At 41.3% G+C, this 16571-nt stretch overlaps 1 long non-coding RNA gene across 1 annotated transcript in view; it reads right to left on the reverse strand.

Moving 5' to 3' along the window:
* Nucleotides 1-928: 928 nt before the first annotated feature.
* LOC113991543 overlaps nt 929-16571 on the reverse strand; it is a 79348-nt gene continuing 63705 nt past the window's right edge. Inside the window, exon 5 of the long non-coding RNA XR_005565519.1 lies at nt 929-1233. This is a non-coding gene — a long non-coding RNA (uncharacterized LOC113991543). The remainder of the gene's footprint in view (nt 1234-16571) is intronic.

Raw genomic sequence — 16571 nt, forward strand, 5'->3', positions numbered from 1 at the left:
GGTGACAGCTTTACACTGAAAGAAAGTAGGTTTAGATTAGATATTAGGAAGAAATTCTTTACTGTGAGGGTGGTGAAATACTGGCACATGTTGTCCAGTGAAGTTGTGGATGTCCCATCCCTAGAAGTGTTCAAGGCCAGATTGGATGGGTCCCTGAGCAACCTGGTCTAGTGGAAGGTGTCCTTTCCAACCCAAACGATTCTATGATTCTGTGAAGTCAACTACACTTCTAACAGCCACTGGAAAACCCATGTGATGTACAGTCAGTTTTTTTTAACCTGACCACTTCAAATCTCTTCTGTGGTTTTTTTTTGGTGCTTGCTGTGTCTCTCATCAGTACTTCACGTAAGTTTCAAAGAATCCCAAACTTCACTTGAGGCTTGTAGGTGAACAGAAAACTTCATGACCATGCTGCTCCACTTTGGGAAGCAGCTGTCAAATTAAGAAAAATATCTTCTGTTCTCTAAGTATTTTTTCAATGCCCACTTTTTTCAATTGACTTTAGTAACTCAGTGTCAAGTAATTAGTCTAAAAGGTTCATCAGGATGCAGCAAACACATCAGAATTCTTAGGGATAAAAAGAAAGAAATTAGAAAAGCCTGTCTCCACTATCACTGCTACATGGCCAAGAGCAGGGAGTCAAAGTGTCTGTTTCTTACCTGGAGGCTGAGATAGTTGTATCGTGTGATCTTTATGGCATCTGCCAGCTGATGAAATAATAACCCCGAGCTGCTCCTGCACCCTACCATGATCTCATGGGTTTAGCCACCACAAAAGCTCATGTTTTGACTCATGTGGAAGAGGGTTAGTGCCAGTCTCCATCCTCCACACTGACCGCAAAGCAAAGGGAAAACAGAAAGGTCTGGATGCATCATTCATTAAAGACTGCCAGGGTTTCCTTTTGCTTGAGATTGCAATGCTTGGAGTTAACAAGTTTTATTGCTATCACATCAACATGGGAATCCTTTGGTCTGTGAATTTATTCATCCTCTCAACATTTACCCTGCTGGATTTATGTCCTTCAGCCAAGCCAGTCTTCTGAGTATTTCACAATGCTTCAATTATTACTGTCTCTTAGCACCAAAGCGAGCACACAGTGAGGGAGCCTGCTTAGGTAACCACAGGAAAGACTCGGGAGAGGCAGGAGAGCCAAGTTTGGTGAGCAGTGCTGAATGGCATTACCTCCTGGAGGGGTTCCTCTGCCTTCCCAAACTGTAGTAAACACATCTTCCCCTGTGGTAGAGAGAAGGAGTCATCAGTGTTACTTACTCCAGCTGCTATTTGTGAGCCTAATACAAGCTTTGAGGTTGCTTCAAAACTTACACAGAGAACTTAATTAACTAGTGGATCCAATAACAGGAGGAAGGGCTGAGCACAAAAGCAGAGAAAAGCACCAAAGTTTGGATCTTTAAAGGCAATTAGGTGATATTTCCATTGCACTAAGAGCCCTAAATGTCATCTTCAAGAGTAACTTAAGTCTGTGAAGCAAAGTCTCAATGACAAGAAAGGGGATTCCAGTTGGGTCACAGCCTGATGTGAATTTCAGACCTCCATAACACAAAGGCCATGTAGATAGTAAAAGGACACCCAATAAGCTGTAAAACCTGAGCCTGAGCCTCCGTTCAATGCCAGTACTATTAAACTTAGCAATCTTAATTTTATATGTTTTCTAAGGGATTCACCCTTTACTCTTCCTCAGGAGAGGGAGAAAACCACTGATTAAGTGCTGAATGTGCAGGAGGATGCAGTCAGTGCTTCAAATAAACTGTTGCTAGTTATCTGATGATCCACCAGATCCAGTTAGTTTCAAAACACAAAGGCAGAGTGGTCTTTTCAAGTAGTGAGCCAACTGGTAATAACACAAAGTATTTACTTTGGAGCTACAACTATTTGGGAAGGAAATGTGATTTATCTTTGTATATCCTTTAAATATCTTTAAATATCCCTGTTGCCTCCAAAGACCCCTTGGAGAACATGTCTTTATGTCTCTGGATCAAAGGAAAAATGGGGTGCATGAAAATTATTGCAAGTACTCAGGTAATAAGATTATTCAATAGAACATGAACTCCTCTGTAATGTTAGAAAAGCTCTGCAACATAAAGCGTGACTCTTTTAAGAAAATGGTTGTAGATTAAAAAAAACCCCAATACTCTTAGGAACACCAAATTATGACCAAAAGCATGACAGTTGTAGCAAAAGAATCTCAAAATTGTTTTGAGAAAGATTCTTAATGAAAATCTCAGACTGCAGAAAATTTGCTACCTCTGTGGAAGTATTTGGTCCTGATTTTCAGAGGCATGGCTTTCGTAAGAGTCACAGTTTCAGAGGCATGGTCATAAGAGTCACAGTTTCATGGCTCTTCTACTGTAGATCATGTATAAGGAGCAAGAAGCAAGATGAAATGATTCCTCAAGATTCCCAACAATGCTATGAAATGTTGGAGAGCTTCCCACAGTTTGCCATTGGAAGTCCAGACCACCTGAAAGCCTTTCGTATGAAACACCCAATAAAACAGAGGATAGATATGCATCCTTAGCAAAAGGCCAGGCCTTAAGAGATACAGGCTGTTGCTGAAGAGGAACACTTCAACCAAGGGTTTGCCAAAGGGTGTGGGATGGAGCCGTACATGAGGACAATACACAGAGTGCAGGACTCCAGTGAAGTACGAGAACCAGGCGATAGGATATGGCTATGGTTTTGTATAAAGCACAGGTCCTTTTTAAAGCAGCCTGTTACTTTAAGCACATGCTTGAAGACCTTGAACAAAGGTCACTTGGGGCAATGATGCAGACCCTGGTAATAGCAGTGACTGGAGGAAGAGGTACCATCTGCCTTGGAAAGGAGTAATTTCATCAGGAAGTAGATAGCAAAAATCAAACAATACCATAAAATCTGAAACTGCCAGAATATATTTTATTTCCCTGGGAAAGGAACTTTTCATGAATGCTTAGAAAGCTTTAGGTATTTCCCAGCTCTACAACAGCTATTTTCCATATGGCATGTGGACCAGACCAAAATAATCAGTCACATAACTCTGCTTCCATCCTGAACAAATCCTGGCAAAGTTAATCTGGGTGTCTGCTTTCCTATATAGGCCTACCACATGCAGTTGGCTTCATTTGCAGACCCCACAGATTTCTAGGGGTCTGATAAGACTGACTCACAGCATATATCCAACTCCAAACACGTCAGTAACTTGAATCAAGTGAATTTTCTCTTAACCATAGACTTATATGACTACAGGCTGAAGGATACCAGTGACTGTGTGGACCAGCACATGCAAGGGTATGTCAGATCTGTGGTGGGAATTGTGAGGAACCCACTGCTGGGCAAGAAGGGATGGAGATAACCTAGGAAGTCTCTGCCCATGTGGAGGTTATTTCTGCAGCTGGCAAAAAGATTCTGAGGGAATCTTCAACAAGACAAAGATGACAGATTTCTTCTTTCCAGAAAGCATCAGTCTATCAAGAACCACCACCTGGTGAAGAAAAATTTCTGAAGCAGCTGCCAAGCACCTGATAAAAGGTCAGTATTGTTAAAATAGTCAGGGTTGCACTGGGGACACCAGTTTTCCAGGCTCAGAAGGCCTACAGTGGAGTTTTTATAGGAAACACCACATTTTGGTGCCTGGAGGGAAAGTAACTTGTATTGAGCCAAGGCAAGGATGTGGGAGTCAGGAACTTCATTGAAATTTCCAGCTCATTGCTTTTCAGATCCCTCTTTTGGAAACTGTGGATGAAATTTCTCTAATTGACAAAAGTGTTTTGAGAACAAGCTAGTGTTTATGAAATACTTTGAAAGTAGAATGGCTGGAGTATTATTTTATTGCATTCATCTTTTCATTTCTTGGGAGTCGTTGTCCCACAACAAGACTTTAAACACTCTTAACAACTACTTCTCTATATTCAGATAGCTGTTCAAAATAAATGCAAATATGAATTCATGCTGGTCAAGAAATATGAAAGGTTGTGGACAGATCTTCATCTAAACCATTAAACGGCAACTGTTCCAGGCAGAGTTCTTGGGGTACCCATATTCCTCTATGATTTTAATTCATAGTCCCGACTGTGTCTGCTGACAGCATTACAGCATGGGCACACAAGGCAGTAACATTGCCCTCTGAATGTTCCTGGGAACAGATTGCAGAAACAGCATGAACCAATGAAATGTCAAAGAAAAAGCAACTGAGTGATTGCTCATACAAAGTTTCCCTGGGTTCTCACATGGGCAATTTCATTAGAGAGAAGAATGTTACGTCTGGGGTATCTGAGCTGGTCATCCACCCTCCAGGTTCAGCCTGGGCTTTCTGAGAACATAAAGGGTGTCCAAAGGATGTGGATGTGTTGAAATGAGAATGAAACTACCAACAAAAAATCAATAATGCCTTTACAAAGTAAAAATAAAGTGCAGAGGAAATACATTACAGCCACCTACTGCTGTCTGAAAGAAAGGAGCAAAACTCACTCATCTGGCTTAAAGGCCATGTAGTTCCTGCTTTCTGAAGTTTTGTTGCAAGACAGTGTACCTAAATGGAAGATGTTTTGTCTCTCCCACATTCATGGCTAATTAAAAATAGTTGTGGTATTATGACACATCTCTTGTTGGCCTTGTGTATTCTACTGGTAATTACAATTATTCTCCCATTGCAATCATCTTCACCTTCACCAAATCAACCATTTTTTTTCTGAGTTGTCAGGATCCTGGCTGAAAACACAGGAACTATTCAATTTCCATCCTTCTCTTTCATACTGTGGTATATAAGAAACTTCTACATATTCTTTAGTTTTCATAAGACATTTTATTCTTTTAACTCAGAGAAGATTTCCTCCAATAATGTATGCATTCAAGGTAAAATCCAGCTCCTTTTGGATGGCAGGATTCAAACGCAAAATAACTATTTGCTTCTTTCCCCCCCGCATTGTTATGGCTTTCCCTACAAAGTGCTCTTAGACAAAAACCCCAAAGCTGTGACATGGAACACCGCTGAAGATGAAGATGTCCAGAACCCATATCAACCCATAGTCTTAAGTCATGTAAGAATAAGGCATTCACATGAATCTCATAGTAACAATAACTGGCATCACTCTGCTTTTGAGGGACTTCCTTTGAAACAGATTTTGCAGACAATTCTAAATTTGGCATCAGTGCAAGCTCACAGACTTCATCAGAAACAGCCTTATTTACTATGCTTCACAGAGAAGAAAAAAGGCTCTGGTTATCCAGTTACTTGTAGGCAAAGTGTCAAACTTTTAAAATTAAGAAGCAAGACAGGTGTTCCCAAGAATTTCAGAGTGGATGAATTTGGTAAAGACAAACTATGCATAAAGGTATGTATAGTAACCTGAATTCCTATTTGGGAAGGAGTGACTAAAGCAGGGGAATAACAATGCTGCTTGGTCCCACCTGGATCTGGGCATGCATTGGGGCTAAAATAGTCAAAATGTACTAAGGTTAAATAAACATTATATAATATAAAACTTTACTGAAAAATGAAGTTTTGTGCAAGGGGGGAGTGATCTACATTTTTGGAACAAGATCATAGAACAGTTTAAGTTAAAACAACAGAAGGAAAATTTGGATAGCCAAGACTATTTTGACATCCTCAAACGACAATTTTTTTTCTATTTTGAAAATTGTCTAGGTATAATTTTAAAAGAGAATTAAAGGAGGTTTGAACAAATGTAAATGCCTCAACAAAACTTGGCTGCTGCCAAAATATTTTATCCAGTCAAAATGGTTTTATTTTGTTGGTTTATTTTACCAAGAAAAAGGGAAATGAATTGCTTTTATTTATGCTTTCAGCATTTAAAAATAAGTAATTTGCAGTGGGTTCTAGAGTCACCAGTCAATGTCACATCTTGTGACTTGACATGACTAACCCACATAAGGCCTAGTGTTTTCTGACTGGCTGCTGCTGCAGTGACAGTGCTCACTAGTTTCCACTGCAAACTCCCTGAACTCCCAAGGGATACTACAACTTCCCACTCCTACATAAAGCCCTCCACTGCTGCGGCATTTCCCTCTTCAACCTTATACTCGTATGAACGGGACTGCTGAAATCTGATCATGTGCCTACAGTGACAGAATATAAGGCTTTAACTAAGCTGGTTGTAAACACCCATCATTCCTGAGAGTTCCTCCCAGTGAATCATGAGTTTATTTTCATTCACTTGCCAGCCATGCCTGCTGCAGTGCCACTGGAGCTGCTAGCAGGGTAGAGATTCATGGGGATGGTCACCTCTCCTCTGAAAGAGATGACATTCATTACCCTCTTTGTGCCACCTTCTTTCTCTTGCTGTACCACATCTTAAAAAAAGGAAACACAGTGCCTAGGGCTGCTGGCTGGCACTGGGCAGAGAGGGATCCTCAGCTGGGGCTTTGAATACACCACATGTGCTGCTGATCTGGCAAGGAGCTTCTCCGAAAACCAGTGCCAGTCAGTGAGGGAACTGTAGGAGGCAAAGGGGTAAAACACAGTGACTTCCCCATTGGGGTTTCCTTCTGTGAGGGCACCTGTAGAAGGTCCTTGGCACCAACCAGCTTCCTAAAGCACTTTTTGCAGGGAGGGCCAGAGCACCTGCCAGAGCAGGCAATGACCAGAATCCTGCTTCAAGTCACAGCTGCCAGGAAAGCTCACTTTAGCAAACCACATCTACTGTACGCCATCCACAAGCTGTGACAGTCTCACCCCAAAAAGCTCGGCACCCAGAAGGCTGGGACTCTCATGTCTTCCCGCTCCTGAGCTATTTTTTCACCTGTGCTATGACTATCACTGCCTGCTTCCACCCTTTTGCCTTCTACTTGACTCTCTCCCATGGCTCTGCCGGTTGTGTTGCGAATTGACCTGCCTGGCCCCACTGCTGCTGGTTCTGATGCCTTAAGATCCTTAAGATCTTAATATCCTAGTATATAGAATTTTAATATGGTTTTTAACACAATAATAGTAGTAACTAATCACCCTTTGACACCCTTTGTACCAAATTCTTGAAATATGGTTTAGTGTTCTCAAGGATTTCAATGGATAAAGATTCTAGCAAGAACATCCAATCTGTAGAAGATGTACCTCAAGAACATCAGAAACACATTCCTTGATATAACCTTAGTCAAAAGATTATATCCAAGAGGGCCCAGAAGCCTTGAAAATGGTCCAAACAGGACAGAGGCAGTTGATAAAGACGAAAGTGGGACAAGGTATTGGTTTTCTGGGACCATCAACCCCATTCTGGGAGGCATGCCTGTAGGCGGTCCTGGGGGACAGATAATTTTCAGGCTGGATGTATTCCAATGAAGTAATAGTTAGATATTGTAATTAGATGATACTATAAGTTTGTAAAACCTGGGGGGCGGGGGGTGCATATGCCATCTTTGTGCACCTAAGATGCCTTATTAAAGAGTTCGTTTTTACCTTTCTATACTAACACTGTCCAGATAATTATTTCTTTGGTTTTAGGCAACAGTTCCTTTCCAGCAGCCCAGATGCTGCTTCGCTTTTAGCACTGCTTGTGTCTGTTGCAAGGGAGCACAGTTAGGGAGGAATCACATGCCAGAGGTGCAGTCTAACTGGCTGCATCGCCTTTTCTGTACCTTTTCCTACGCCATATTTCCCCAATGCATTATAGAGAGGCTGGAAGAGGGACAGGCATTACAGCAGAAGTGGTGGCAGCAGCCCCAGAAGAATGCACATGCTCTGCCCTGCACTGGCACAATGTCTGTGCTTCAGCTTCCCTGTCTCTAGAGCGGAACACCTGGGTCACGCTGCAGAGGCTACAACTGGACTTTTTCAGTCCTTTCAGCAAGAAGGCTGTAAAGCAGAAAACAGAATCAGTACAATTCTGTAAAATATTTTGTACATTTTGAGCCTAGTGATGTAGAAAACTTTTTTCACCAGCTTGCTACAAGGTGACTTTTCAGATCACTATACTATGTCAGTAAAATGTCATTACTAACATTAAGTATGTACATTCCTTAAAAACAGGATATAGTGGACAGGAAATAGCAGTACAAATCAAGTTTAAAAAAACATTTTGAAATCAGCACATACTTGATTTTTTTCCTCACCAATGTACCTCCATCAATTTTACATTAGGACATGCTTCTTGCCAGACACTGCCACTGATTTTTATTTTATTCTTGTATTTTAGCAGCTGCAGAGAAAACCATTGTCCTCGGCACTGTCTACTGAGCTATAGCAATGTGCTGGATTTCAGAGAGTCTTATCAGCTCTGCGCTGAGTGGTCCTTAAGCCAAAGCCCCACTTTGAAAGCAAAATATGTCAATGCAAACATTCTGCCTTAGCATCTGAAGATTTTCCAGCTAATCTCTCACGAGGTACCAGAAGCACAGTCTCAAGAACCCACGGATAAAGGCTATCAAGTTGTGATGAGTGTCTGGCAGCTTCCTTTTCATTATGCTGGAAAATAGATAAATTCTTTACTAGCTTTGTGCTTGCAGAGTACACAGGAATTGTCACATAGGTATAATTCCTATTCTTAAGAAGGAAAAAAGGGAAATCCAGCCAAGCAAACCTGCATTAGCAGTCAACTAAGAAATGTAAAGAAGATTAGACACTCCTTACAGTTTCTGTACTTTTTACAGATGCATAATCACCTGTTTGGATGAAATTTTCTTCAGTATTATAAGCTGTTTCCCTTGCTACAATTTACACATCCGCATCTCCCACTTGACTTGTCATTACCAATAAACCTTAAGAGGCTACGTCTAATGTTATTTTGCATGCCGGCCAAGAAACCAAAACACTTCTGCCTCCTAGCATCACTCTGCAATCCTTTTCTCACAGAAAGGGCTGCATTTTCCAAGGCCTGGGACGAGATGCCGAAGCACTGATGTCATTTGCCTGAACTGCCAGGCCCTTCTTTTCCTGTTTCTCTTCGCTTAACAAATTCCCGAATCACTCCAGCTCCACCATGTGACTCACAGCTTGTTCCATAAATAATTGGAAGTAGGAAGGAGCCAAGAGCAATAAAAACAGAACCTGAAAGTGTTGGAATGAGATCGGTTACCTTGGTGTTGTTTTGTTGTTTGTTTTTTTTTTCTTTTCCATAAAGGAATCTGCTCTTTACAAAGGAAAACAGAAAAGTCATCTGCTTTATTTAGCAGGAGTTAGCAATGCATGCTCTGCTCTCTGCAAAGGGCCAAGCTGATGTCACCAGCTTCATATACTCCTCAAAGCCTTTTACTGAAGTTGGGATGAGAGGCTTTTCAGCTCCTTTGACCGAATGCAAGCCAGGGGAATAAAGTTCCTCTGATGGTTTCATTGTTGTAGGTATTCTTTAGGCACCAGATACCTCACTTGGAATAGTGTAATCCTATAACATTAATACTTAGGAAATATTAATTATATCAACCTTCAAAGAATCCTCAATCCTGTGAAGTAGAAACTTTGTCTATCTTATCTCTATTTTAAACAGAAGACAAGAAGACAAGGGAAAGAATAGAGACATGACAACAAGTCTGCACTAAAAACATGAATAGAATAAAAGGGTTGCATTTTCTTGTCTGTCATAGGATGCATATTCAACTGAACAGGTTAGGTGGATTATATGAACTACATATAAAACTGTTACCTGAGCACTAGGGGCAAGAAGAGGTATCATGGAGTTTTGACATACTATAAAAAGTGTGAGAATAATATTGCAAGGAAGCGAACAAGCAATGAAATAAATGGAATTCAGGGCCAAATTTCTCACCAACAATTTAACAAGTTGCACTCCAAAACAAGAATCAGTTAGTCCTGCGCAAGAGATTTAGCTTGCCTGTTTTCCACTCTACATGACTGATCTACCTACACAGCAGGTATGAGCAGAGATGTGAAGTTACTACATACTTGGGGCAAGCTGGGAGCTCTGAATTGTCTCATGCCACAAACAACCTCCAACTCATTTACAATGAAGGTTTTATTGATGATGTTACATGCAGACCCCAAATGAACCAGTACTGGTTTCTTGGGACACTGCAGATTCATCTGGTCACTGCCTCTTCTGGATAATTCACATCTGAATGTATCACACAACCTCTTCTCAATCTCTGTTCTCTTACCAGTTTCTGTGTTGCCAAATTGGATTAGCTGACCCATGGCCCATGGCACATTTATGATACGTGCAACCGTGAAAACAGTTTCAAGACTGGCAGACCTGTATTTGTACATCAGAATTGTCACTGTGGGAGCATGCTGTGCAAAGCAGCTGTGCTTGTGGAGGGCTGTGCCTGAGGAGCAAATTTCCTTTTGAATACCTTCAAATCACCCCAGAGATTATTAGCTCATCCACGATTGCAGCTCTGTTGCCCATTTGCTACAGGTTCTGGAACAAAATGGGAATTGATGTCTGAGTGTCGCCAGTAAATTTCTGCTAGGAAAGAGCTGGCCTTGAAGTGGTCACAAGAAAAAAAGAAAAGTGTATCAAAATAATAATGGAGCAAGAAAAAAAAAAAAAAAGAAAAAAATTCTCTACAATTTGGATTCATTTACCACATGAATTTTTCAGTAATTTTGCCACTGCATTTTAAGGCATTTCTTTCCCTTCCATCCCCCCATAGTTCAGAGGATCTGTCATACAGGTCTCTAGTGCCTCAGCTCTCATGGCTTGATCATTACTCACGAGTTAGACCAGCTCCATTCTCTACAGAAAGGCACTACACTTTTCATCTTCTAAGTTTTTCTGCCAAACTGTGGCACTGACACGCTCTGGGTATGATTCAACCAATTTTCTTATCCACTTCAATGAACCTTGACTTTGTGCTAAGAGGATAATTTCTTCCCACAGGTTCAGGGAACATCAAATGAAATTTGACTGTCACTAACTGGACCCCATTTTTATGGTTTTTAGGGGATTTCAAGTTTCCAATGTACTGGATCTTCTTTATTTTCATTTCTTTCAGCCTGTGTCAACCTACCCTTTTAGCTCCGTTTTTCTTCCACATCACAAAATAATCTGCTTTGGCCTCATATATGGTTGGAAATTCACCAGCATGGCTCAATCTGCAAGGGAAAATGCCATCTCAAACTTCCCTTGTGTAGAAATCTTCAGGTGTACAGAAGAGCTGTTCTCATGAAGATACCACTGCCTGGGCAAGCCATTCTGCTTGCTGAAAATCTGGCAGAGAAATATCAGCATTATAGCAGGTAGAAATATCTGTTGAAATATCCACGAATTCTTCACATTCTGAAGAAACTTGTTGCAGTACATGCTGTTCTCCTTTACAATTGCACCCACAACCTTGGAAGAGCAGATTCTCCGCTCCTGCAGAGCTGAAAAGCTTTGTGAGTTTCTCTTCTGCAAAAATCTTTATCAGATGCAGGTCCTGGATCTGGCTTCATTGGGATGACTGAGTTGGACCAGGGCCAAAAAAAGCTTGTCCTTGCTGTTTTTTCTGCCCTGGAGCAGGTACGTGCTGTCCTCAAAATGTACCAGGCCCATCTCTAGAAGTATTAGGATTTTTTCCCTAAGGCATTCAAAAACATTCAAGCCAGGAAATGTTGCAAACCTTAGCAAAGAGAATTTAAAATTAGGAGGAGAAACTCCAGATAAGGAAGGAAGAGATCTGGATGCGTGTTTTGCTGTCATCACAGTATGATTTCTAAGACAATTTTTCATCTCAGCCTTGGCCATATTGATCAACATAACTGGTCTACTCTGGCCTCCAATCGGGAGGCCTGGAGACACACCATCTATAATGCTGCTGCTTCCTTTGAGAAAGCACGCAGGATCACTCTTGAGGAGAAAAGACAACGCAGAAAGAATCGTGCCCTGCAGAATATACCACCTAAGGAGTCTTTCTGCTGTGCCTTTTTCAACCGGACGTGCATATCTCGCATTGGCCTTTTTAGCCACCAGCGCGCTTGTAACAAATGTGGGTAGAGCCCTTCCCAAATCTTCGTTCACGAAGCCTAGCCATGATGAATGGCAGGAAGACAGAACTAGCAGGCACCTACCAGGACATTCAGTCTAGCCCACATGCCCACACCACCCTTTCCCATTCCAGTGAGATACATCTTAAAAGCAGTCAAAAATCCCACTTGTGGAGCTACTGTTTGAATCCCTAAAACCTATTTGCTAATTTCAAGCTTAAATTTATTCCTGGTCATTTGTATTCTAAGGCACCCATGGCTCCTTTTCTCCTCTCTGGTATTTACCCACCTGATGCACTTCCAGACAGCAAACATATCCCATTTCTGCTTTTGTTTTGCAAGGTTAAACAAATCATTCCCTTCAATTTCCTACTGGAAAACAGAATCCCTATTCTCACTGCTCTTTTCTGCATCTGCCAGATTCAATTCACCTTCCTGCAAAGACAGTGATCAGAACTATATATGGTATTGGAATTAAAATTAACTACCTCAAAACAGGGAGATAAAGGATCACTTTTGAGGATCAGCTTAAAACTTGTAAAGAAAACCCCAACAAGATTTATACCATACATTACAACTAAACTCTTTCATTCCTTATGTCTATGGAAAAAGACTAATAGAACAGCACTATGTGGCTCTTCTGTCGAAGTTATATCTTGCATAACTGTGTTATAATTTGATCCCAATCACAAAAAGAGGTGGATAGAAAATAAATTGTAAGGTTTGTGGGATTTCTATTGTGTCATGGTAGCACTGCTTCTATCCCTGAACCTGGAATTAAGGATTTGAGGCAAAGGCTGAGACCTCAAGTGAAAGCCTATGCAGTGATTTCAGCAGGCAGAAAGCTAGCTCCAGAGGAGTGATTTTCATATTTCAGAACCAATGGACCTTCGCAAGTCCACAGAATTTCCCTTCTTTAGGCAGGAGCAGAGTCTGATGTGCGGCCTGCCAAGCAAATGTACATCCTTGGAGCCCTGGTGTTTGCCACCTACCAGGATGCATCCTACGTAAGCCCTGATGCAGTCCCTTCAACTAGTCAAAACTACTTTCTGTAGTCTTCTGACCACAGAGTGTTTCCCTGGAGCCGAGTTTGTGCAATGCTTCCCTAGGAGTATCCTCAGACATGACACAAGCTTTTAAAGACAGTTTGTGAAAGACCATGGACGTATTTTCTCAGTCCGGATATAGAAATGCCCTCAGAATGAAAAGCAAAATGGCTGTACTCTGGCAATCATTTCAGTGATTTTGTTTCTGCAGTCTCAGGAAGGCTTACTGGGTAGCACAGGTAGCAAAATGCAACAACAGCAAATACTATCAATTTGCCACATTAGGAGTCCTTCCAGGGAAAAAAAGCTTATCACCTCCTGGTGACATTCTGTTTTGCATGGCTGTATTCTCCAAGCTGGAAGAGGGGAAAGCCAAGAGATTCACACTGTCATCTGATTTCTGTCCTTTAGACCTTGAAAATTGATTTTACGAACAAAGAAAAGAAATACATGCAGGCATTGAAGTCGTAGTGTCAGCAACATCCTCAGAGTGCTGGCCAGACCTTCTCTGTAGGTTGCTTTTTGAAGTCATCAAAAATAGGGGGATTTCTTCCCTATGTATAACAGAAATAATGTTCAGAACAGAAAAATGCCTCATGTCTAACTCAAGTGATTGCTCCACTTCAGCACCTTCTGTCCTGCAGTCCTTAAGAATAGTTATTGTCCTTATTGGGCCAGGTTGATTCCAATTACACATCATTTGTAGATTAGATTTATGCAGACATATTTGTGCTCTGCTCACATACTGCAGCGAGGAACAACATCCACGGGTTTTAACTTTTCTAATTTTCAGCCTTTCTGCAGCCTGTAGTGCATGCTTAGTTGGGTTCATATGACAATGAGAACAAGAAATGTTTGTTTCTAGGTCTTTTCATTTGGAACTATCTGAAATATACATATTGTTTGTAGCATAAAAGATTTTTTCAGAGTATCACATGGACATCAATGAAACACACTTTTGCCAATCTTTGGTTGTAGTCATGGAGAAGTCACAATGCCAAAGAGGTTCAGTGGGTCAGGAAAGCCTTGACTCTCAAGCCTGCTCTATTTTCTTGCAGGAGACTCTGTCTGTGCACATACTTATTCATGGGAGAGAACCATAACAGAATCAGAAATCTAGCTGAGATTTAAATTTTCTTATTAACATTTCCTTAACCTAAGACTCGACATACTGGAAATTGCCATAGGGAAATACATTGCAGTAAAGTTTTTGTGAGGGTGTGAAAGCCAACTTAAAAGGCTGAGCCCTTCCCCCAAGAAGTTTATATCAGGCTAGTACTAGGAGAGGATCCAGGACATCTAACCATAATGTCTCAAGAATAGGCATTCATGTCTCCTTTATCCATCACAAGGACTTACCAGTTCATCTGCCTTAGAGTATAAAATAAATTCACGCATGCCCACAATGTTACCTACGCTAATAAACTGTGAGAGAGTTCCCTGGCATGAATGTGGGCTGCTCCAACTTATCCCAAGCAACTTCTGGATCTATTTTGGTAGCAGGAGTGTGCCAGGAACCACACCCAAGTAGAGGTTTGCGTTCAGCCACCTACTGCAGGCAAACCCAGCTCACCCAGCATAGACAAGGACTGTTCCACACCAGGTGGCCTCAATGGCTGGGAACATTCCCAGGCACGTTTTGTATAGTGATACAAACTCAGACTATGTCCTTTTAACAAAATTACAAAGTCAAATCAAATCATCACGGATAAGCTGTTCAACATACGGTTTTAATAGTGTGTAGGTTTGCAAGTGTCTGGCATTTTCTGGGCTCACTACACTAATCACGTGCTCCAGTTAAATACACTGATATGATTTCACAGTTAACAGTGGACTTGCTGAACTCCACCAAGGCTGTGATGAACTGATTCCTTTGGAATGACAAAGCTTAAAAAAGACTTTCTGAGGTCGAGTTTGGCCATGACCTAAGTTGCAATCACCAAACCTTTTCTACATGTGACAATCTCATTATAATTTTCTGCTGTGTCATTGCAATTACCTTCCACAGCCAGGCACCATCTAAAACAATTCTAAGAAAGCAACTGCTCTCCTATTGTGCAAGCGAAGCTGGAAACAGAGATGTGATCAATTGGAGGTTTGACAAACTCCAAACTCTATTTTTAACTCCAATCACAAGATCTAGGGTGTCCCATTAAATTACTGAAATAAATGTAATACCTTCTTTCCTTCAAAATCAGCATGCAGTCATTCCAGTTGGAAAAGGACTTCTAGAGGTCTCCAGTCCAACCTCCTGCTCAAAGCAGATCTAGTTAAAGCAAGATTCTTGGGGGCTTGTGCAGTTCTGTTTTGAAGATCCCCAAGGGTAGTGAGTTTACAGTTTCTCTAAGAACACATTCCAGTGTTTGACCATCTTCACAGTAGAAAAATGTCCTTATATAAAGTCAGAATTTCCCATGTTACAGCATGGTAACAACCCAGAAACCTACTGAGGGCAACGGGAAACCCCTAAGGGCAACCAACGACCCTTTTGGGGGGCAACTGTGGGTAACTGAGAACTCCTCGAGTTCCCTAGGAGTTCCTGGGGGCAACTGTAAGTAACTGGAAGTAACTGTGAACCCCTGAGGGTAGCCCAGACCTATGCTGAGACAACCAGGGATAACTGGGAACCCTGAAGGGCAACCCAGAACCCGAAACATGTGTCGGGTCAGTCACATACACTGAAATTGTAAGAGTCAACAAATATTTTATTCTACTCTGTATGTGCAAATGGGCCAGATTCAGATTGCACTGTGACCTTAATTTGTAGTATTCTCAGATACCAAAGGCAAGGCTTTAGCAATATTTTTTTCAATACAAAATTTAATAGGCATTTGTAAAATATTGCAGAAAGCAAGATCGAATATGCAAAGTTTGACAGCTAAAAGCCTACCTCTTACTCCATCTCCCAAGTTAGAGACAGATGAGCAAGGCCCAAACAGGTATTCACCTCCTGGCACTTTTATGTATCTACATGATGGCAGCTATGTAGATGAACACCAATAAACACTAATCAAAACAAGCAGTATTCTTCACCAGAGGAGTTTTATGAGACATGATTTGGCCCTTAAAGTAATTGGTTTGATCCTTTCATAATAAGGACAGCTGAGCTCAGTTAGATTCACTATGATTGATGATAATTCCGATTGCTTCCATTGTTGCCCAATGAAGTCTGGGGAAAAAAATCCACTACTACATTCATTAGGAGAACTTCCATAACATTTAATAAAAGACAAACCCATCAGACCCATGTGTCACAAAAGCTATCCCCCACGCTGAAGTGCTTTGCTGGGTCAGGGCAGGAGATGATGACACCATTCACTGAGCATTTAGGGCAGTATAGGCACATCACCTCGCCTGATTAAGCCCGAAGAGACGCACTGAGGATTAATTACAGGACCTTTTTTCCTAACAAAGGTTCAAACCCTTGTAACAGAAGATACACCGTGCCTGACTACTACTGAATTCAGTTTTGTACAGGCTGCCAATGAATTTATTGTTTGGTCTCTGTGTTTTGCAGTCACTCATGTTCTGACACATTTGTTGGGGGAATACTCACGTACACGGAAATACACGCACAGGGCAAACAGGCACAGTATTAAAAAGGGAGATCAAATTATGATTCCATTAACCTTGAGAGCATCTTTTAAAAGGAGATGAAA

Source organism: Pipra filicauda, unplaced genomic scaffold, assembly GCF_003945595.2.
Source record: "Pipra filicauda isolate LSUMZ 115617 unplaced genomic scaffold, ASM394559v2 scaffold48_size3843733_pilon, whole genome shotgun sequence".
NCBI lineage: Eukaryota > Metazoa > Chordata > Aves > Passeriformes > Pipridae > Pipra > Pipra filicauda.